The sequence below is a fragment of the Marmota monax genome, unplaced genomic scaffold (genome assembly GCF_021218885.2).
Source record: "Marmota monax isolate L192 unplaced genomic scaffold, Marmota_monax_Labrador192_F-V1.1 WCK01_AAM20220418_F8-fsc00024, whole genome shotgun sequence".
NCBI lineage: Eukaryota > Metazoa > Chordata > Mammalia > Rodentia > Sciuridae > Marmota > Marmota monax.
Genome location: NW_026695224.1, coordinates 8,587,302 through 8,611,228, shown reverse-complemented (window position 1 = coordinate 8,611,228; position 23,927 = coordinate 8,587,302). Strand labels below are relative to the sequence as shown.

At 42.5% G+C, this 23,927-nt stretch overlaps 1 long non-coding RNA gene across 5 annotated transcripts; it reads left to right on the top strand.

Moving 5' to 3' along the window:
- The first annotated feature begins 96 nt into the window (after positions 1-96).
- LOC124086790 (uncharacterized) lies at positions 97-11,870 on the top strand. 5 transcript variants are annotated; one of them, XR_006849915.2, is made up of 4 exons: positions 97-522; positions 5,483-5,605; positions 7,046-7,112; positions 11,585-11,870. It is a non-coding gene; the product is annotated as an uncharacterized LOC124086790 (long non-coding RNA). The 5 variants fall into 5 exon arrangements; XR_006849916.2 differs by lacking the exon at positions 97-522 and adding an exon at positions 541-665; XR_006849914.2 differs by lacking the exon at positions 97-522 and adding an exon at positions 1,825-1,956.
- The last annotated feature ends 12,057 nt before the right edge of the window (positions 11,871-23,927 follow it).

The following is a 23,927-nucleotide window of genomic DNA, read 5'->3' as shown; positions in this document are numbered from 1 at the left end:
AGCGCCCGCCTCTCCTCCGCCAACCCCCTCTCCCCCCTTTCTCTTGCCTCCCCCTTCTCCCCTCCCCGGTCTCTCCCTCTCGCTCTTTCTCCCAGACTCTCGAGCGCCGGCCCCAGGATGACAGTCACATCCCGAGCGCGCCGATCTCTTCCAACTTTCCTCCCTGGCTAACTCGGGGCGGAGCGGCAGTCTCGACGCTCGGCGGGCCCCGGTAACGGGTCCGGCCTCTTGAAAGCACAAAGGGAGCGAAGCCGCAGGCTGCTCGGGCGAACGCTTGGTGCTCTCCTCTCCTCGCTGTTAGCGGATTTCTTGTTCTCTGGGAGGCTGGGCTACGAGGTGGTTCGCCACCCACTCCCCACTGGCTTCTCCCTCAAGCCAGGGGTCCCTGGAGCGAGTTGGAGATCCGGGATTAAGGTCCCCGAGACAGCCAATGGATGCCGGCGCCCTGGGCACAGGGAGTCCGGGATGACTGCCCCTCTGCGCTGGCAGCAGCAGAAGCATCAGCGGCGGCGGCAGCAGCAGGTGGGCGAAAGCCAGGCCTCGGCTCGGCCTTCTTTCCACTGACCGCCCGGCGGGACAGCGAGGGAGGCGACACTGGGGTCCGACTGCCGAGGTAGCCTTTTTCTAGAGGAGAGGTAGTGGGCAAGAACTACCAAACGGAGAAGGTGCGACACTGGAGTAGGTCCCCAGACCTCCTCGCCCCCCCCCCACCTCCCCTTCCACCCCCCTGTGGCGCAGCGTCCTTCTGTCGGTTTTCCATCGGCAGCTCGCCCTGCTAGGTCGGTAGTGGCGGAGGGTGCGGGTCCCCTTCCCTTTTGTTCAACTAAGTTGCCTTGCCTTTCACATGCACTCTCGCACCCGCCCAAGGTCCACTGCAAACACTAGGCAGAGCAGTGCCCAACCCAACCACTGTTTGTTCAGCGAGGCGCTGGCAAGACAAACACAACTGAGTCACAGGCAGAGCCCTTGCCCACCACGGCCACTCAGTTAGAATACAAAACAGATCCTCTCCCAATCTCTCCGCCTCCCGCCGCCTCAAGTCACCGACGCACTCGAACTCCGGGACAGACAGGGGCGCTGGTGAACCAGACAGGGGCCTGCCCAGTGTCGGGCACTGCGGTCGAGTTCTGTGTATCAGAGACTTCGTGAGCTTTTATAATGGAGCCACACGCCACCGAAGCACAACATACACAAAGTTTCTTACAATGACTTTGACGCGCAAGACACACTTTATATCCTGAGCTTCAGCCAGAGCAAACACTAACCCCAACTCCTCACACTGGCACCCGCCCGGCGGCGCGCCTTCACGCACGCGCGCTGACTCCTCCCCTCCGTCTGCTCCCTATCGAGGTTCCGCCCCCCAGGCCGACAGAGCGCTCCGGACTACAGTATCCGAGAGCCTCTCGGTCAGCTCCGCCCTTCCCGTTACACGGCCTTCACCTCTGATTGGACGCCGTCTTCCATTGTCTCCGCCCCCTAATGACGTAGACTCGCTTCCCTCCGAGTCCCAGCACCGAAGGGGCGGGGCCGGGCGGGGCTTCGGTTGCACTATTGTCATGGAGACGAGAAGCCGACGGCAGCGTGCTGCCGGTACGGGATTCGGGGCCGAGGGGGTGGCGAGCCCGCCGACACTGGAGCGAGGCGCAGCGGCCAGCACAGCCCGAACTCGGGAAGCGCGGAGCAGGCCAGTGGCGGCCTCTCGGCTCACCCTCGCGGGCTCGGGGCGGTCTTGGTGGCGGCAGGGAGCAGCCGGAGCGTCCCCGCCCCGCTGCCTGGGCTCCCGCCTCCCGCGGCCGCGCGGCTCCTCGGCGCCCGCCCCCGGCTCCGCCCGCCGCCGCCGCCGCTGCAGCCCTTCGCGCTAACTGTCGGTGGCAGCCCGCGTGCGCCGCCCGCCGGGGACTCGCGCCTGCCACGAGGGAGCGTCCGCGTCCCGCGAGCCCGCTCCGCGGAGCAGAGGTGAGCCCCCTCCGAGCCGAGTCCCAGTGCCGCGCCGCCGGCTTCCGCCTCCGAGCCACGGCCGCGTCCCCTGGTGGACCAGGAGGACGCGGCGGGGCCCCGCGCGTGGGCCGCGAGAACCTCCGATACGCCTCTCTCGGTGTCACGGTTCGCGGGAGGACGCGCGTGAGCGTGTCCCCTGCGTCCACGCGTGTCCTCTCCATCACTCTCTCGGCTCTGGTCCAGTACGATGGGTTTCTGAAATGGAGCCGTGGAGGTTTGTGCCACCGAGAATCCGAGTCTGTCACGCAGACATCCTCATTACATAATCCTACCACTCTGGACCCACGGCTGTTTCTCTCCCGCCCCCACCACCACCCTGATCCCCCCACCCCGCTTTTGGTCTCTTCTTTTTTTGTGTCAGGGAGGACTGGAAAGAATCCTGAAAGATATTGAAGCATTTAGAATTTATGGTTCTGTTGCCGTGGTTGTCACCTCCGCTCTACGTCAAATTTAAGACTCATTTCTTAAGGATGTCTCTATTTTCTGCTTTATTTGCACATTGATGGCTCTGCTGCTCGGCTGGCCACGGCCGCCCGGCTTCTGAGATAGAATTGTGCTAATATGTGAAAGGGAAGGACTGATTATTAGTAGGTAGGCGGAATTCAGATTGCATCAGGCTGATGTCCTCCCTTTTTTTAGATGATCGCTTTCACGTTTTCTCTGGTAAACAATGAGTTTTAACTTTGTATCTTGGTGGTGAGGATCTGTTCCCCATTCTTTCCCTTTCTGTTCATCAGCTTTTCCATTTGAGAATCAGTTTACTTGTTAGCCGTAGTTTCACAGGTCTCTTGTCACTGAATCTCTTTTCTCCACCAGCAGAGGTGAGACCAACCCAACTCATCTCAGATTACCCACAATTTTTTTTTTTTTCTTGGCTTTTCTTTTTACTTACCACTGCATTTATATCTTTCTGAATATGTTAACTTACACTAGGGATAGGTTTGCTCTGATTGTTTTTAACATGGGGCTCTTAAACTTCATATTTAAACTTACTAAGGGTTTATTGGTTTGTCCTGTCTGCTTGGATCCAGTTATGCATAACTCTTAAAAGGTAAAGCTTTCAAACATGATCCATAATTGTATTGTCAGGACATGGCCATGAAGCTTGCTCTTCGAGTTTTGACTGTATAGTTGTCATTGTTTCAATCAAGTGCAAAAGAGGTTACTCCTGTTTACTTAGTGTAATAGCTGTTTACTGTTAAAACTTTAAAGACTCATAAAAGTAAGGCTGCTGTATTTTAAAGATCTCATCATTCTTGTGGGAGAGACACAACACCAACTCCAGGAAAGGCAACAGATTGCTTCTGTCATATCGCTTGGCTGTTTTAGAGTGTACTTAAAGGATTATGATTGATAAGGCTGTCTTGCCAGAGAATGTTGACACAGGTGTGCATCGTTATCTTAATTAAGATCCTGAGAAAATGTTGTCTATAAATGGAGACATAAGAAGGGCAGCATATTTTTTTGTACAGTTTTGCTTTTGGAGAATTTAATTGCACTTGAAACCTCTCTTTCTGCTTGCAGATTTTGTGAGCAGCTTGGCATCAGAAGTTTTAGAGAGAAATGGTAGTTTAATGTTAAGTGTTCTGGCATGTAGTAATACTACTTGTGGCTTTTTGGCAATACATTTTCTCAGCTTGCTTTCTTTGTACTCTACCTTTGTAGAATAAATGGTTTCTAATTTTGAAAAAAAAAATTAAAAACATAAGACTGCAGTATATGATTAAGCAAACATTGGTGTTTAGAAAACACCTTTTGAGGAAGCCATGCTTAATGTTCAGAAACAGGAATATGACAAAAAGGTGAATGCATGAGAAATGTATGCCACTGGAATTTTTTTGGAGAGGAAAGAGTCTCCCATGATGTCTCAATGGTGGAAAACAGTTTCTTTTCCATATTATCAAGTGCCTAGCTACAACATTCGTGGAATGCCTTGTTTTTAGTTCTAGAAATAGAGGAGAACTTATCTTTTCCAAAATATTGTTCTGTAAATTTGAATTGATGAGCAAGTGGAGACGATGCATTAGTTTAAGGATCTGAATCATAACCTGGGTGTCCACTAAAATAACATTACTGTCCTTCACTCTAAATCTCTGACTGCAAAAACAATGGCAAGGCGGATGCTGCTGATTATATTACCTTTGGCTTACCCAGCACCTAATACCCCTTAACATAAGGATTACATTAAGATTTCCCCCTCTCTTTGTAGCTCACTCTTTCCTGGAAGCTGGCTGTCCATCAGTGTGTGTGAGAGAGGTGTGTGTGTTTTCCCTTTAATATTAAAACTCATTGTAGAAAGAGGAAATGAAAGTAGAGGAGACCACAGGCATATGATCATGATCGGAAAAGCCAGGTGTAGAGTCACAGCTCATTCTTGACTCCAAGGATAATTAGCTGGTTAGAATTACATGGTAAACTAAAATCAAAGGGAGACTTATTTAGATTTGTTTGCTCAAACTAAAACAAGAGCGTTAATTTAGAGATAATTGCTTTATTTATCCCTCAGCCCCCCATCAAAATTTTTTTCTTTGGCAGCTGCATCCCCATCCTCATGCTATTATCCATGTGTTATTTAAAAATTTATTGTGTTGGAAGAGATGAAATAGGAACATGAACTAATTGCATATCATCAGTTTTGATTGATAGCATCAAGTAATTATTAATATATTTGTATATTCTAGAAATCTTAGGAAAAATTAAAAATGTTCTTTAGTTGATAACATAGAAATAAATGAAATCCTATAATCCTGAATGGATTAAATATGTTCTTTTAAATAGATTATAAATATTATACTTTGAAACCATGTTTTTATTCTAAACTAGCCCAGCCTGTTTTTGAGTGGTAGTATCTCAGTATCTTTGTTTTGTTTTTTTTTTTCCTCCTCATTTTCTAGGTTATGTGTTGATGTCTGTATTTTTAACATCTTTTTGGCATATTTGGTAGCTGTTTGGTGGAGAATAATTTTTCTAAATAGGATAACAGCTGGGACAGCTTTAAGAATGTGTAAAAATCTAGAAATTCTATTTTCCTTTTCAATAATGAGTTTGGATTGCTTTCTCGGCACTACTCTGAAGTGTGATACTGATAACTTATTTCTGCATAAATCTGCAATGTTTTTATAGCTGTATTATTCCTAAGCACCAATTTAGCTTGGCAAATTAACTTAAATGCTTCAAAATTGAAAACCAGTATATTCTAATGTAGTTTGAGTTTAAGTCTTTATTAGTGAGGATGAACTTGACATTTGTTCAGGAGAAGGGAATATAATTTTCTCCTGCAGTTGTGATTTATGTAATCCATTTTTCTAGCCTTTTCTCAAGCTAATGATATTCCACACCTTGATACAGCTTTTATTTGTTTATTCACCATAATATGGAGTGATACCTTGGAGAAAATTAGATTAGATATTCATATCTAATATCCCAGTAGTATTGCTAGTCTTCTGTGTTTCCTTAAACAGAATCATTTCCATTTTCTATACAGGTGATAAGTATGATGCTTCCATAATACGTTTGGATGTTTTCAGCTAAGTTCACTTTCAAACTGTGGGGTTCCTCCAAATGTTGGCTGAAATTTATTCTTGCATGTCCCAAGGCTCATCTGCAGGTGAGTGTCTGCACACACACACCGTGGGGATGCTTGTGTGTGGAGTGACTCAAAATAGCATGAGGGTTGGCTTTACCAAAGAATTGACACTGGTGACAGAGGCTAAGTACAGAAGGTAGAGAATGCCACTTGAGGCCTTTCAATATTGAAATTCCATTATTGCATTCACCGAGAGTGTAGTAAATAGAAAATTTTTGGATTCGTAGAATGACACTGGATAATTTATTTATTTTTATTTGTCATGTTTCCTGGAATTACATTGAATAATTCATTTGAATGATACTACTGGGTAGCAAAATTTATAAAGTAACTCATTACCTTTCATAAATATGAAGACTAAGATATTTTATAGAAATACAATTATTATTTTTTAAAAAGACTCTACTTGTACCAAATCACATTTTGGGATTATTTTAATTACCTAGTTCTTTTAATGGTGAATTTTGTGATCCAGTCATGAGTACCAAACTCTTAGTGGTGAAGAGTATACAGGTGTAGGCAGAACTTGCCATTTCTCATGAAAATTTGGCGGCTGAATATAGGTGCATGAGAAAGAATTATTTTGCAGAATATTTGTGTTGTCTAGTGGGCAGAGCAAGGAATAGGACTTAGTATGAGAATATTTTGTTGAGTAAAAAAATTAGTATATGACAAAAATAAAAATCTAGTTCTACAGAAGGCAGTATAGTTAGCATATATTTCGATAGAAAAAAAATGCTTCTCTGTGATACTTTCTAAGGCATTAAAGTGATTTTTACTGTAATGTGAAATAATAATTGATTATAAATAATACACTTGACTTCCCCTGTTACTGATTGGGACTTATGGAAGGGAGTTTCGTGTATGGCCGAGAGCTGAGGCATTCCAGCAAGTGAGAAAACATGACACAAATATCAAGAAAATGCTCAGCGGGGAGGGGGAGGGCAGTCTGATTCCTCTTTGTTTACCTTTAAGCTTTCTTTTTTGTTTTGTTTTAAACCATGTACAGAGTTGTTGAATTTAAGAGATGAAAGGATCTAGATGGTTGTTTCTTTTTCCTTCTAAGGATAAATATGGGAAAAAAAATCTAAACATATATGCAGATTTGTTGAATTTCACATCTGTCAACTGCCAAATTTATTATGAAAACTTATATTTCACATGCACTGAAGGTGTAACTCAAATGTATTTAAACTCTATTCCTTTTATAATAAAATAGACGTGGGCAAGGTCTGCCACTGTAGAAACCAGAAGGAAGCGGCCTCCAGTCTTGGGCTAGGGTTGATTAATGGATAAGGTCATACTAAATGTTCTCTGGTGGAAATAGCTAACGAGTATGCTTTTTGAGAAATGTATCATTCAGGAATAAAATCAATTGAAGTATTGGTAATTAAATTGTGATCCCACGAAGGGAGGAAGAGGAAGGAGAGAGGGGGCTGACCATTCTGTTCTTGTTTCTAGGAGTCCACAGTTCCTGATGGATCTAGTGTCCTGGCTGTTGGAAGGAGGAGATTGTGCAGACAGAAAGGTAATATTCTCTCTCTTAAAAGAAGACTTTTCTTTGTAATCCCGAACCATCATTATATATAAGAATTTTGTCCACTAGACACCTTTTCTTTGAATTTGGGATATGCAAGCAGACTTATTTTCCTCTGCTAAGTTTTTGAGCCTGCTTCTCTTAGGGTATGTAAGGGCTGCGTTGGGAACACTGAGAAATATCCTTTTGGCAGACTCAGCACCCTTAAAATAGCTTCTTTCTGAGACTGAGCTCTGTGATGGTGTCCTGGTCGGTGCTAGTAGGTGACTAACATTTCAGTTTGTGGTTGACACGCACGCCTGCAGCCTTGTCCCACTGTCCCCGTTTACCTCGCGGTCCTTTGTTGGTTCACTGGGGGATGTGTTCTCTGCAGGGTGATTTGCTGCCAGCCATAGCCAGGCTCAGAGGGAAGGACTTGGTGGTTGGCAGCTGGTTCCAGAGCCCTGGCGAGAAGTGAGCTGGGCCCGCCTGGGGCGTTCCAGTGCGTGCACCAGCAGCTCAGCACATGGCTGCCTGTCCTGGTTCCGAGCTGTGGGTCTCTCTCTGCTCTTCCTGTAATCCTAGGCCGGGGTAAAGCTTTCCTTTTCCACTGGCGAGATTGCTTGGCTACTGAGCCTGCAGCTGTTGTGGGGATTCCCATGGAAGGAGGACTCTTGCTTGGTTCTGGGGGATGCCTTTGGTGCTTTACCCACGTGCTTTTTCGTTTTCAAAAACCTGGAGTTGGCCTTGGAGAAATACACCTAAGATTCTTGAAGAACAAAAATTGGGTTCGATTTGGATCTATCAGAAAAGACTCTACTTCCTGATGCCAATCTCCACATTGATGATGCAGGTTAGATTAGAAATTGGTGTTTGTAAAAGACCAATTACTTCGTCTCAGAGGTTTCTACAGGCTTCTGTTGTGGAATGGTATTTGTATCTATTTGTTTTCCTTGTTAAGAAAAACTACTTTTCTAGTCATCAAAGATGTCTGCCCCCTGAACTCTATCTAGGGAGGAATATTAATAAAACAATAAAGGACTTCATGGTGTCTAATTGTATAATTAGGCAATTGGTAAGAAATGTGATAGCTAAAATTGGTTTCATCCACTAAAGGAACTAGTGAACATTTAAAAACACAAACCTTCAGAAAAGAGACTAATCTTCATGTCAAATAGTGTTTGGGGTTAACCCAACAGAAAGGCAAAATATACCAATTTTCGGATTCTTTTATTCACGCCTATACAGAGGGTTATAAGCAGCTGAGGAAACCGTAAAATATAGTGTAAGAAAAAATGGGAATATCAAAGCGATTATTTGAAAAGCAGTTTACATTTGTAAAACTATTCAATATTATGACCTTGAGCAACTTTTGCTCTTGGATGCTGGGTTATCACACTGGTGTTTTGTATATCCCTCTGTGGTGTAGCTTTTATATGGAGCGCAGGGGTGTGTTTAGATTGAACGGGTCTTACTGTATTCCTTTACAGCTGCTCTTAAGTCATCAAAGTATCATCTTGACATCAATGGCACTGTTTTTTAATCATTGTTTTGAACACAGAATTATGGATATTCTGAAATGGAAATGTCTTATTTGTCATTCCAAATTTTATTCTCTATAATGGACTTTTAAAATAAAAGGCCTGTGAGTATACTTTGAGTCCTGGGCTAATTTTCTAGGCATCAGAACACAGAAAAGCAGCCTTGATTAATTTCAAACTGCAAAAGAGGCAGGTAAAACCGTTTTCAGCGGAAATTTACTAATGCAGCAACCCTTTAAATTAAATGTTTGTTAACATAATAGTGATGGCATTTTCTCCTCCTCCTGCTTGTGGTTTTGTCCAACTGGATGTTCCAGTGGCAGTCGCACCGACTGTTAAGTGTTTAAGTGATGACACCATTATGTGAAGTGATTTTGAAATGAGAGATTCCAGCCAAGAATTACATCTGCTCCCATCTCCTTCAAATCATACTCTCTGGCAGTGCAGATTATGATTGATTTGTTTGTGACAGATTGCAGGAAACAGTCATTGATTTTTCAATATTTTACCTTAAAATTATTTACAGTTGTAACCATGGGGAGGTATTTCCATGGGCTGTCAGCCCCTGAAAGACTAGGATAATATTCCCTGCTCTCTGACAAGACAAATTACCTGTAATGAGTGCAGTAGCTGAAGGGTATACTTTTATTTTAAAATATGTCAATAACCCCAGTGACTAAACGAATATTGATTTAGCATAATGAAGCCTGAGTAATGTGAAAATGAGCTTTTTCAAGGGGCTTGGTAAAGACTTTCTTTTTAGCTGGTTAGAAGAAGCTTTTCATTCTTCCCAGTAGCTGGTTGAAATCCTGAATTTTATAAGCAGGAATGGTAGTGTTGCTTGTGATAACTCAATATTTCTTCCTCATTTTAATAATTCTTTTCAAGTCTGATTTTCAGCCAGCATTTTTGCCATGGAATAGCTACTGATTTGTTTGATGCTATCTTAAACTGACTTCAGTATCTTTACAATTTCAATATATTTTGCATGGAAACCTCTGGTACTGAATATTAAAATATAACTGTATCCACAGTTGTTTGTAGAGGACCTCATAATTGCATGAAGACATTTCAAATGGGTCATCGTAGTATTTAATGTGCCATATTTTATGGTAGACTGACTTTCAGTCTCTGGACATCAGATTGCGTTCCCTGGGAATGAAGATCAATTTACTTAAGTACTGATTTTTTTAGGCATCAGTGCAGGTTTTCATTTTTGTTAGACTTTTGCTCTTTTTTTGGGGAGGGGGAGGAGTGTATTAAGATCTCAATCCTTCCAACAAAATAATAGAAGTATATACCTGCATGTTTATGTGCCCAGGTGTTTGAAGATTTTATGTCTGAATATCTCCATATCTAACTTGGTAGGCGGAAAAATAGGGTAGACAGGGCTGGGAGTGCAGGGAGAAAAGTAAGCATTTGAACAAGATGTCAAACTGATATTTCATGAGCACCTAACTCATTCTGTGGTAACTAGTAGTCATAAAATCATTAAAACCAATAGGCAAAATCCCTTCAGAAATTAAAAAGGAGTTATGATTTAAAGGAACTTCAGGTGGCTGTATGAATGCAAGCTCTCCTACGGCATGGCATATTTCTTATATGGAAATTATAAATACATCCTTTGATGGCAGAAAGGATAGACTTGAGAGTATAAAATAATTGTGTTTTTTCCCCAGGAATTTGCCTAAGGGTATGACACAGATGATCTCTGCCACTGTCTTTGTTGTGTTCTTAAATGAACTGGGTGCTTCACGAAATCCTACACTTGTGATTCCACATGCTGCAAGATTTCATGTGGCCATCGGTACCTGCCTCCCATGTTCTTTCTCTTTTTCTACAAAAGTAGTTTTAAAATCCAGAAATATGAGGAAAGTGCCGTCATCGTATATGAAACTAGTAGGCCCAATTCTTCAACGATTGATTTGGTCTTATGGTTTTTTTAAATCAACGCAGTGTCCATAGAATGACTTATGTCTTCCAGAAAAAATAATTTAGATTTTTCTTTCTCAGTAGATTTTTGAATAAAGCATATTTTCTTCAGGCAGATCTATGCCAAGAAAAACACCTATGTTGATGTTTAGTTTGGAGTAAAATTAAAAATGCATTAAAATCAATACTTTGTGACCCCACCATTTAGTATGAACGTGTGTGCTCATTTTACGGCACACAGAGAACTGTTTATGTGAGTTAACTTTAAGAGATGTGTAGGTAAAGTGAAGTTTTTTTCTGGGAAAATTATTCTCTTCTGGATACTATGCCCTTCTCTCTTTTTCTTTTTTTTTTCCCCTTGAAAAAAAATTACCCTGCCCCTGTGCTTCTATAGAGAACAACTATTTATATAAAAATTTTTAAATTTTGCAAGTCATTGCCTGGGGTTAGTTAAAACACTTGTTTTTGAAAATGACGAAATACCCCTGCCTTAAAAAATCTTTCTTATATTTGTATCTATTAAGATAAACAGTTTACTTTGATACGGTACATACCAACCTATTTAGTTAATTATTTTTCCAGAATTCACTTTACTGTGTTTCGTCTAACCTTTATGATAACTTAATATAGGGACAAATTAGCATATAATTCTATTTTCCATGTGACCTCAACCAGTTGCAGAATTGTACCACCACTGCCGGGGGCCCCTGGATAGTCCATGTAGACTGTAGCACGAAATGTTTGTAAGTGTTCGGTGCCGCCTGGCTAGTGTTTTTGTTACCAAAAATGTTTTAAAGTAAGCAATTAGAAGAAACACTTCACCCCATTACCAAGTTATTAAAATACCTCCTAAGTTAGCATTTTTAATTAGTGTACATAATTGATTGGTGATTTGTCTTCTCCCAGGCAGAAGCAGCCTGGTGACGTTCAGTGTGATCAGAAAGTGTAAGGTACTGGGGACTGACCCTGGCAGTGATCATGACGACTAAATGACTTTTTTTTTCCTTTTAGATTCAGCCATCGGTCTTTGAAATTTCCTGACATCCGTTTCAGTCTAGATGGAAAAGAATTGGAAAAATCAAGCGCTCAGGGGATTTAAATATGTTTTGAATGTTTCTGTTTATAGACGACAGTATTTTTCCAGTTGAGCTCCTTGGTGTCCCTGTAGGGGAAGGGTAAACTCTTCTTCATCATCAATTTTATTGAAAATGCTTAAGACATAAAATGTTGCTGAAATAATTCCTGTTTGAAACAAAGTGAAGGAAAAAAATGAAATAAATTTTATATGGTGACTGTTTTTCTAAAATGTCTTTATTGGATTGAATGAATATTTAGACCTGAAAAAGAGGGTCCAAAAAAATCCCTTTATCTCAGTAATTCTGTCAGAGAGCATTAGAGGTGGTTTAAGATCACTTTCTAATATGACTCTATTATAGTTATTGGACATAAAAGTCTTGAAAGGTATCGTATGTGTATTTTAATTCTCTATATTAGCCCCTGTGGGATGGAACATTTCCTTCCTGAACAGCTCTATTAGTGCAATTCAGATAAAAGAAAAAATTGCCACAAGAGGTGGAGCATTGGCTATGTGTTGGAACGTTTGATTTAAAACGCAAAAAAGATTGGCATCCGGGTCTCCGTGGAGTGGACACATTTGGGGTTACTTTGCTATTGGCGAATTCCTTGTCATGACCTCTGTAGCACCTATGGCAAAAATGGAGGGGTAGCTCTCCAAAGGAGGCCTCCTGCCCTGTGGCCAGAGGTACCCCTACAGGGACCTGGGAGAGTCCCAGGACCCTCGCAGAAACTGCTGGGTGTGGCCCATTTTGGAACCATCTGATTCCACAGTTTTCGCAGACTCCAGGGGCCATAATGAATTCTTAACCCTGATCTCAGTGAGGCCACGTACATTTGGTAGGCTAGAATGTTTCCTTTTTCATTTTTATTGAATTTGTATATTTTTGAGAGGATTCTAGATTCACAGGCAGCTGTACAGTATAATGCAGAGAAGTGCTTGAACCCCTACCCAGGTTCCCCCATATCTTGCAAAATACAGTAGAATATCACAGCCTGGATGTTGATGTCCTTACAGGCAAGACAGGAACTGCTCTCGCCACCACGGGGATCCCTCATATTGCCCGTGTGCGGCCACACCTGCTCCTCTCCCATCCCACCTGCTCTTTAACCCTCGTGTTGTGGTGTGGATGTGAGGTGTCCCCTGCAAAGCTGTGTTAGACAGTGCAGGAGTGTCCAGTGGGGAAATGATTATGAGAGCTGCAGCCACTTGGGTAGATTAATCCATTTGATGGATTAATAATGTGAATGGACTCCTGGGTAGTAACTGTAGGCAAGTGGGGCTTGGCTGGAGGAAGTGGGTCCCTGGGAGTGTACCCTTGGGGATGGTGTCCTACCCCTTCTTCCTCTCTCTCTGCTCCTGACTCCCCTGAGCTGAGCAGCTTCCTCTGCTGCTCCCTTCCGCCATGATGTTCTGCCCCACTCAGGCCCAGGGCTGCTGAGTGGGTGGACCACGGACTGAGCCTCTGGAACTGTGAGCCCCAAATAAACTTTCCTTGTCAGGTGTTTTGGTTACAGTGATGAAAAGCTGATAAACCTATCAACCGCCTAACTGTCCTCATTTCTATAATTTTGCCCTTTTAAGAATGTTGTATAAATGGGATGATGGCAGGTAACCCTTTGGGACTGGCTTTTTTTAGTTGGCATTGTTCTCTGGACATTCCACTTGTGTGTGTCCATAGTCTGTTCCCTTTTTGTTGAGTAATATTCCGCAGGACGGGAGTAACAGCTCCTTTAACCAGTCCCCTGGTATTGGGACTTCAGGATACTTTCCAGTATTTGTTACAAATAAAACTGCTATAAACATCGATGCAGCAGTTTTTGTGTGAATATAAGTTTTCGTTTTTCTGGGCCAAATGCCCAGGAGTGAAATTGTGGGTCACATGTTAATTACATAGACTATTTCTTTTTAAGACTAGAATTGATTTTGTGGAACAGAAGTGGCAAGAAGGGCACCTACATTTTTGTAGTGTTTTCACATTCACTAAATCAAGTGAATTTTTTATGATTTTAAAACACAGACTACCTTAAATAACTTGTAGCTACATATAAGGAAACTATGTTTCCAGAATATAGATTTTATTCTCATTTTATAGAAATACTTCTGCAAAAAATTACTTCTCGGTAAAACAATTCCTATATAAGAGAACAAGGCTAACACATATACTAGAAAATTAATACATTACTTGGAGAAATTTGGGGCCCAATTTTCAAAGTGTTCATCAAGACTTGACATTCAAGGGCTGATTGTGAGCCAGGCCTTTGTCACCACCATCTTGCCTGCGGTTCTTCTTTGTCGAATGAGCTCATTGGCACAATCTAGTCAATGGTGTTCCAGAAAAAGCTCATTTTGAACTGTTTGCACTTACTAGGAAAATGGACGGACTCAAAAACAAAAAGGAGCTTTTCCTGGTCCATGATCTCTAAAAGTGCAACTACTTTACAAAATGCCTGAGGGAAGAAACAGCTCTGTTTCCGCCAAACCCTGGTGGAAATCATGCTGTTATATTTACTAAATCATGATGAGGTGTGTACAAGACCATGTATGCTATATTTTAGGGGAGATGCATAGAAAGAACTTTCAGAGAAAGTTTTTACTCTGATTTTCCATCATGTATATTGACATTAGAACTCTTACTACAGGTGTAACAATGTGACTTTATACTTTTGGTTTGTTTGTTTTTAATAATAATAAAAAAAATTGGATGTGATTAACTGGCCCCAATGATCCCTCCAACAACTGTCCATGTTATAATCTTTATTTTTTAGAGTGAGATATGAGACCCAGGAGACCTCGATCTTCAATGCTTCTAAGTATGGTTTCATCTTTAGCCCACAGTGGTCATGACCATAGGGACACAGGGGCCAGGAGATAGTAAAATAGCCCTTGCTCTTCAAAATGACTGGATAAAAGATACGAGTACACACCGGGAATCTTTAAATGCTGATGCAGTCATTCACTCATGACGCAGGGAGTGGAGCATCCCGTGAAAACTCACTAGAATGTGCTAGAAGAGCCGCGAGTGCTTCAAGCCCCTGGAAACCTAACAGTAAAGGAGACGGTGCAGCCGCCCCTGTCCCAGCATAGTTCCCACAGCTCCTAGATTGGGCGATGAGGACAGGAAAAATATCAAAAGCAACTAGGAATAGAATCTACATAATTTTACATTATTGGAAGCTCACAATGCGGGAGGAGAGGGACACCGGCAGAGCTGAGACGGAGGGAACCCGCGGCACAGGAAGGACAGGCTGGCCTGTGGAAGGAGCCAAGTCCTGCCAGGAGGACAGCAGAGAGGAAAGGTCAGTGACAGGCTGCAGCTGCTGTCCGCCAGGCGGAACCTGGTCAGGATAGAATGTCTGGGAGTAGCAAAAGTGGTATGTTTTTGCCCCAGAGTATATTTAACAGCTTGCTATGGCTTAGGAACTTACCAGAAATGAGACATGTTTAAGAGTACTATTTTAATTTAAATATGTGGGTTTGGGGCCGGGGCTGTAGCTCAGTGGCACGACACTTGGTGCCTGTCGAGTTCATGCAGGGCTCTGGGTCCAGTCTCCAGCTCTGCAAATAATCCACAAGTGAATAAATAAATAGACTGAGAGTGTGAAAAGCAAATGGGTTATCTTCAGACAACTAGGGCTTGAAAGATTCCTTTAGGTTATGAGGTTCGATCTGATAAGAAAGAATAAGATATTTTATACTTTTCTGGTGAGTTAAATGCCTAATCTATAAAACTGTAATCATTTTAAAAATTGTAGGCTCTGTTAGGTTTAAAAATAATGCAAGAACCTAATGCTCTTTTGGAAAAGCTTCAAAATTAAAACTGCTAGATCACAAGTAGATAAAGAGTTCTATAAAGACTACATTCATAAGATTATACACAGAAGTGACAATGATTTTACTAAGAAATTATTTGGAGCAATCTAAGAAAATTCAAGTAAGAGTGTGCATTCATTTATTTACTTACTTATTATTTTTCAGTGCTAGGATCAAACCTGGAGCCTCATATGTGCCAGACAAGTGCTTTACCACTGAGCTACATGCCCAGCCCTACATGTATATGTATATGTGTGTGTGTGTGTGTGCATACATATATACATGTGCAAATATATATATACTAGAATACACACTAGAATGTGCTAGAAGAGCCGCAAGTGCTTCAAGCCCTTGGAAACCTAACAGTAAAGGAGACGGTGCAGCCGCCCCTGTCCCAGCATAGTTCCCACAGCTCCTAGATTGGGCGATGAGGACAGGAAAAAAAATCAAAAGCAATTAGGAATCTAGTAATTTTGCATCATTGGAAGCTCACAATGTGGGAGGAGAGGGACACGGGCAGAGCTGAGATGGAGGGAACCCGTGGAATGCATATGTATATGTTTTAAGTGTACAATGTACTAAATGCTAAGAGCTTTTGCTGAATGTATATCCAATTTTCAGACACTAGGACACTCTGGTCACACTTAGAAACTTGGAAAATGGAAGACAAAGGTTTCCATCAGAGTTTCTTTAAATTGATGTAAACCATAGATTTGATCGAAGTGGTTATAAAGCACATTAAAATTAAGATATTCATGATTTAAATGTAGCAATATCGATTCCAGTATCCTCAGCTACATGGCATTGCCAACGGGGAGGCCAAAATAAATTGTTCTAGGAAATTGTGTTCTGCAAAAGGGCTACATTAAGCCAGCAGCTTAAGCATTCTGAGTATGTATAATGACAAAGCACCGTGGAATCGTCTTGTCATACTGTTTATGTAGCAGTTAAAAAATGAAAGAAAAGGAAAATGGTGCAATTTTAGGCAGTTTTTGAAAAAATTTTACAAATACTGTAAATCATAGGTTGTTTACCACTAGACTTCCTGACTCTGCAATGATTGCTGTATTCTCTGTGTTTTCTTTTAAAACACCAGGCACTTTATAATTTGGTCCATAATTGTTTATATATATTTTCTCCACAGAATGTTTTTAGAACAACTTATGGCTAAATTATTTTAAACCACTTGCCATCTTTACATTTTACATGTAAATATAACTCAGTGTCAGATGTGAGACACACTAGTAGCCTATTTTTCTCCCCTAGAAATCTTCTGATTCAAACTTCTTTCAAATTTAGTGCATGAAAAATGGCAGACAATTTCAACTTCTGGGCAACTGGGGAAGATTTGTTTTTCAGATGAGGAAACTGGGTCCCAGGAAGGACCAGTGACAGACTACTAAGTGTTAATGAGGATTTAAACTCACCTTTTGATGTCTAATCAAGTGCTGCCAAATGGAAGACGCTTGTCCTGACATCTAGAAGTTCCCAGATGTTTGTGCCACAGACCTAGCCATAGTAATGTTTTATTCTGTGCATGTCAGAAATAAATATCTACTTGCCCCTCATACAAGTTCTGCAAGTGGGTTAGGGTAGGGTTAGGGTTGGCACCAAATATGGATATAGGTGGCACACGTCAGCGTGTTCATCTCAGAACTGGATTTTAGCCAACCGAATGTTCTAGTCATTCACTGTTGTTCATACTGTTTTTACATGGCGCTGGATCTGGAGAATCAAATAGGGAGATGGCGTCTTTCAACAAGGTGGGCATTGGGCTCAGGCCAGGAGATGAGCAGTGGGCTGGGAGCTTGGTGTGTCCCGTGGACACAGCTGGAAACACCCATTTCAGCTCAGCTTGACATGGGAGCAAGGCCAGGTGCCCAGGAGCACAGGGCAGGGGCAGCCTTTGGCCAGGCCAAGGGTGAGAGGCCAAGGAGGCCTTCCTGGAGGAGAGGGCTCAGTGGGTTGAATCCTAAGGGACAGGAGGGGCAGCAAGGACCAGGAAGAGCATGGTACCTTTGGGAGCCTTGCAGGAGTCCAGTTGGAGAGGCGCACCAGGGATGGGTGTGGAGGGCTAGCAGGCAGGGCCAGGCTGGGAAGGGCATTTAAGTGTCTGGCTGCTGAGCTTGGACTTCACCCTGGAAACAGGAGGCCCCTTAAGGCTTGGAGCATTCACCTGAGCGGGTCTGCATTTTGCAGGTACCATGTTGGTGTTGGCGGGGGAGCATACTGGAGGCAGCAAGGTTGGATGTGGGGAACCAGTTCTGCTGTGCGAGTGGTCATCCAGGTGAGAGAGACTGTGGTCGAAGCCACCAGTGTGTCCAGGGCAAGAGGGGGTTGAGAAGCAGATGGGGAATGGAGATGACAGGAAGGAAGGACCTGGGGACTGGTGGCATTCACGGGCAGAGGAAAAGCATGTCCACAAGGCCCAGCAGAAGGCTGAGCACAAGATCACAACATGTTTTGAAATGGAACCCAGAAGGACAGACCTAGAGGGAATAAGACAGGTGTCCAGTGTGGGCCCAGATTTTGGTTTGGAGGAGCTGGTGAAGTACTCAGGGGGTTGAAACTCATCTATTCTTTCATATTGGTGCACTTCTTCTTCCTCTTGAAGGGCAAATTTCTTTTTTTTTTTTTTTTCCCTTGTACCAGGGATTGAACCCAGGGGCACTTAACCACTGAGCCACATCCCCAGCTTGTTTTTTATTTTTTATTTAGACAGTTTCTTGCTAAGTAGCTAGTTTGCTTAGGGCCTCATGTGTTCATCTCAGAACTGGATTTTAGCCAATAGAATGTTCTAGTTATTCACTGAGGCTGGCTTCTTCGAACTTGCAATCCTCCTGCCTTAGCTTCAGGAGCCACTGGGGTTACAGGTGGGCACCACCACACCTGGCAAGGGCAAAATTTTTAAAAAATGTGCTTTCTTTCATTATTTTTATTGATTTTTGGTAACACAGCTGTAATGATCCTATGCGAAACAAGTCTTTAGACAAACCGGCTCGATATTATCAGGTGTTGTTTGTTTTAAAAGTGGTTCAACATATGCAAAGGGCTGGGCTGGGGCGCATGCCTGTAATTCCAGCAGCTCTGGAGGCTGAGACAGGAGGATCATGAGTTCAAAGGCAGCCTCCGCAACTTCAAGGTGCTAAGTAACTCAGTGATGCCCTGTCTCTAAATAAAATACAAATAGGGCTGGGGATGTGGCTCAGTGGACGAGTGCCCCCTGAGTTCAATTCCTGGTACCACCAAAAACAAACAAAAAATGCAAAGGAGGGAAAAAGCAGAGCATTCCTATCTCTGTTGTCCTCTAAACATTTCAGTGAACTAAGTGTAGGAATTTCAGTTGTGCACGGAGGTTTACAGAGACAGAAGGGTGAGACAATTCAAAGAAAAAAGGACTTGGGAATATTTTTAGAAACTTGATCAGGTTGGATTATGACATATACTTAAATGATCAGTATATCTTCATGTTTTTGATATTGCCTTGAATAGTTGTGCCACAGATACTCAGCTCAGTACCTACTTAGTTCTGGGTGCTGGGACAGTGTGGGCCATGGTCCTGCCCCGCTGCGTTTGTATTCTAGCTGGTGTGTTGTAACTCTGGAGGTAGCTTTCTATGCTGTTCCTGTCTGTATCTGCTTACCACAATTAGCATATGTCATGAGCATGATTTATGACTCTGAAGTCCTGTAACAATAAACAGCGCACCTCTAGAGGGACTGCCGTGTTCAAAGGTGGGAAATCAAGGCAAGGAGCAGGTGCTGCCCTTGGACGTGGGGCTGGGGATGACTCTTCTGAGCAGGGAGCAGGACCAGATAAGGACAGTAGCTCCTCATTATTCTTGAGTGGCTGAGAGGTAAGCAGTTATGACTTGTTTACTTAAAGAGGGGAAGACACAGAAACGCAGAGGTTGAACACACCCGAGTTGGAGAGTTGGAGCCTTGAAATGTTCATGATGGAAACCTTGAGATCCACTAAGAAGCCAAACCCACGCTGACTTTAAACCCTGGAAAAGGGCTGGGGGGTGGCTCTGTGGTAGAGCACTCACCTAGGACGGGTGAGGCCCTGGGTTTGCTCCTCAGCACCCCATAAAAATAAACCAATAAAAATAAAGGTATTGTGTCCAACTACAACTAAAAAATTATATATATATATATATATATATATATATATATATATATATAATATTATATATATTTTTATTTTTATATAATAAAATTTATATAATAAAATTTTTATATAATAAAATTTCCTGCAGATAAACATTTGTATAATAAATGTTTATCTGCAGGAAAACATTTCTGGAGCAAATCCCAAAGTACTATTTCTCGATCTTTCCTGTGCCCACCTTTACCTCCTTCTCTCTGGATTCTCCTTTCCTATCTTCTTTTAATATCTTACTTCTCTTATTTGTCCTGAGATTCTCCCTGTCCATGGATTTGTTTTCCTCAAGGGCTCCATTCTAGAATATTCCCTGGGCTCCACTGGGGATATCGGCCCCTTGGCTGCTGAGGTGTAGGAAGGCGGCCACAGGCACGCCCTCGGGTGGCCTTCCTCCTCCCTGGGCGGCTGCCCCTGCCAGGCTGCCCTCCACCTCTGCTCTCCTGGCCTCGCCTGCTGGACCTCTCCAGCTGCCCTCCTCTGCCCCCTGGCCCTACGCCCAGCCTCTTTCTCTGCCCCCTTCCACATCTCGCCTGATTCCTGACACCCCTCCTGCCCCCTACACCCCGTGGGGACCCTCGTCTCGGTCAGGTCAGGTCACTCTGCTTCTACGGCTTTCCCCCGCCCACAGCGCAGCCTGCTGCAGAGTCTCAGAACCTGGGCCAGGGGCCGGGCGCACAGGGGAGGAAGTCACGTCTCTACCTACAGAGGCCCACGTCCATGTGTCCCCTGCGCACGGCGCAGCCTCTGTGTCACAGTGAAGGAGCCTGCACCGACGTCGTGGCACCTCTGCGGGTGTGGAGGAGCGTGATGACCTGTGTCCACACGTGCAGTCTCCTACAGTCACGTCTCTGCCCGGCGAATCCCACTCCTTGTGTCCACCCTTCCTTCTCCCCAGCCCCTGGCTACCACCGATATCTTCATTGCCTCCATAACTTCACCTTTGCAGAATGTCACGTTGCTGGAATCCTGCATCATGGAGCCTTCTACGACTGATTTGTTTTACTTAGTAATGCACGTTTCACGTGGGCGTCACAGCGCATCCTGTCATCCCAGCAGCTCAGGAGGCTGAGGCAGGAGGATCACAAATTCAAAGCCAGCCTCAGCATGTTATTGAGGCCCTAAGCAACTTAATGAGACCCTGTCTCTAAATAAAATATTAAAGGGCTGGGGATGTGGCTCAGTGGTTAAGTGCCCCTGGGTTCAATCTCCAGAACCAAAAAGTTAAAAAAGAATACACATATTTCCTCCATGTCTTTTTATGACTTTGTAATTCACTTCTTTTAGGGATGAGTAATATTTCATAATATGGATACGTCAGGTTTTTTTAATCCATTCACCAACTGAAGAACATCTTGGTTGCTTCCACATTTTGGCGATTATGAATGAAATTGCTATAAATATCTGTGTTTCATCCTCCCTGGGTAAATTCCAAAGAGCCTGAATGCTAACTCAAATGGTAACAGGATATTTAATTTTATAACGTACTGCTAAACTGTCTTCCAAAGTGGCTGTGCCATTTTGCATTTTCACCAGCAATGAACGAGAGCACATGTCACTTCACACCCTTGTCAGTATTTGGTGTTGTCTGTATTCTGGCTTTGGGCTATTTTAGTAGGTTTATAGTAGTATCTCGTTTAATCTGCAGTTTCCTAGTAAGATATGTCTATTTGCTATTTGTATTTCTTCTTTTACATTTTTTAATTTTGTTGCGATAAGTACACATAGTATGAAATCATAACAAAATTTTAGGTGCACAATACAGTACTGTGAATTATACAATGTTGAATTTATTCATCCTGCATGATTGAGACAGTATATCTAATGATTAGCAACTCTCCAAATTCTTAACCCCTAATCCCTGACAACCACAGTTTTACTCTTTAATTCTGTAAGTTTGACTATTTTAAATAACTCATATAAATGAAATTGTACAGTATTTATCCTTCTGGGACAGGCTTATTTGACTTAGCATTATGTTCTCATGGTTCATGGATATTATAGCATTTCTCAGATTTTCCTTTTTTAAGGCTGAATATTATTCAATCATGTGTATATACCTCATTTAAAAAATCTGTTCTTCTGGTAATAGAAACATAGGTTATTTCCACATATCGACTATTGTGAATAGTACTGCAGTAAATACTGGTGTGCAGTGTGTCTTCAAGACCTGACTTCACTTTTTTATTTTAGATATATACCTAGAAGCAGGATGGCTATATCATATAGTAATTCTATTTTTCATGTTTTGAGGAATCTCCATACTGTTTTCCACAGAGACTGCCAGTTTTGCATTCCTAAACATTGTAGAAGGTTCCCAGTCTCTCCCCGTCCTTGTCAACACTTGGTTTGGGGGGTTTTTCTCTGTGTGATAACCACCCTAGCAGGTTTAAGGCAACATCTCAATGTGGCTTTGATTTGCGTTTCTTTGCTGATTAGTGATGTTGAGCACCTTTCCATATCCACATTGCTTGCTTTGATATCTTCTTTGGGGAAATGTCTAGTCAAGTCTTTAGCCATTTTAAAAACTGGGTCATCAGGGTTTTTTTGTTGTTGTTGTTGTTGTTTGTTTTGTTATTTTTGCTATTGAATTGCAGGAGTCACTTGTATATTTCAGAAGTTAGCCTCTTATCTGGCTTATGGCTTGCAATATTTTCTCCCCCTCCTTAGGATGTCTCCTCACTCTTTTGATTATTTCCTTTGATGTGCAGAAGCTTTTTAGTTTGAAGCAGTCCCCATTGTCTATTTATGCTCTTGATTCCTGTGCTCTTGGTGTCTTAGCCATGAAATCATTGCTAAAACCAATGTCATAAAAACCTTCTCCTATATTTTCATCTAGGAGTTTTGCGATTTCAGGTACTATAGTTAGGACTTTAATCCATGTGACTTGATTTTTTGCTGCGTCTAAGATAAAGCTCAGTTTCATTCTTTCCTAGGTTGTTATTCCATTTTCCCAGCACCATTTGTTGAAGAGACTGTCTTTCCCCGCTCAATGTTCTTGGCATCCTTTTTGAAGATCAGTCAACCTTATATACATGGGATGATTTTCCATCTGTCTGTCTCCTTGGGTGAGGTGTCAAAGTCTTTGCTCTGTTTTTTAAAAACAGATTGCTTTTATTTATTTATTTTTTTAATGGCTGAGTTTTAAGAGTTCTTTGGATACCAGTGTTTCAGTGATGTGACCAAAGGATCTGGAAACAACAATTATAGGAGGAAAAGATGGCCCACTCTGTTGATTTGGGCCTGAAGGATGCAGAACATCATGGTGGGAAGGTCCAGTGGAGGAGGAAAGCCTCTCAGGACATGGAACCAGGAAGCAGAGAGAGCTCTGCTCACCAGGAACAAAGTATATACCCCAAAGGCACGTCCCCACCCTACAGTGACTCACCTCCTCCAGCCACACCTGCCTGCCCCCAGTTACCACCTAGTTATTCCCGATTAGGGGATTAATGGGCTGATGAGGTTAGAATTCTTCTCACCTCTGAGCCTTCTTGCACTGTCTCACACGTGAGCTTTTGGGGGACACCTCACATTTAAAGCCTAACAGCATTTCCTTATCAAATGTGCCCTTCCCAGATATTTTCTCCGAGTCCTATAGTTTGTCTTTTAATTCTCCAGACAATGTCTCTCACAGAGCATAATTTTTTAGTTTTATTTAAGTCCAGCTTGTCGATTCTATCCTTCATGGATCATGTCTTCAGCCTTGTATATAAAAATCCATCACCAACCCCAAGGTCATCTATATTTTTCTCTTACAATTATCTTCTAGTGTTTTATGGCTTTGTATTTTATATTTAAGGTTGTTGTTGTTGTTGTTGTTGTTTGTTTGTGGTGCTGGGGATTGAGCCCAGGGCTTTGTGCATGCAAAGCAAGAATTCTACCAACTGAACTATATCCCCAGCTATATTAGGTTTATGATCCATTTGGGGTCATTTTTTTGTGAAGGGGGGTTAAGATCTGCCTGGACACTTATTTTTTATTTATTTATTTATTTATTTGTTTATTTATTGCATGTGGTTGTTCGATTATTTCAGCAACATTTGTTGAAAATACTGTCTTGCTAAAACCAATGTCATAAAAACCTTCTCCTATATTTTCATCTAGGAGTTTTGCGATTTCAGGTACTATAGTTAGGACTATTGTATCACCTTTCTTTATTTGTCCAAGATAAGTCAACTTTACTTATGGATATATTTATAGGTTCTTTCCTGTCCCACTGATCTATTTACTTATTCTTCACCAATAGCAGTGCTTTTATTACTGTATGTTTACAGGAACTCATGAAATTGATACTCTCAGCACTCT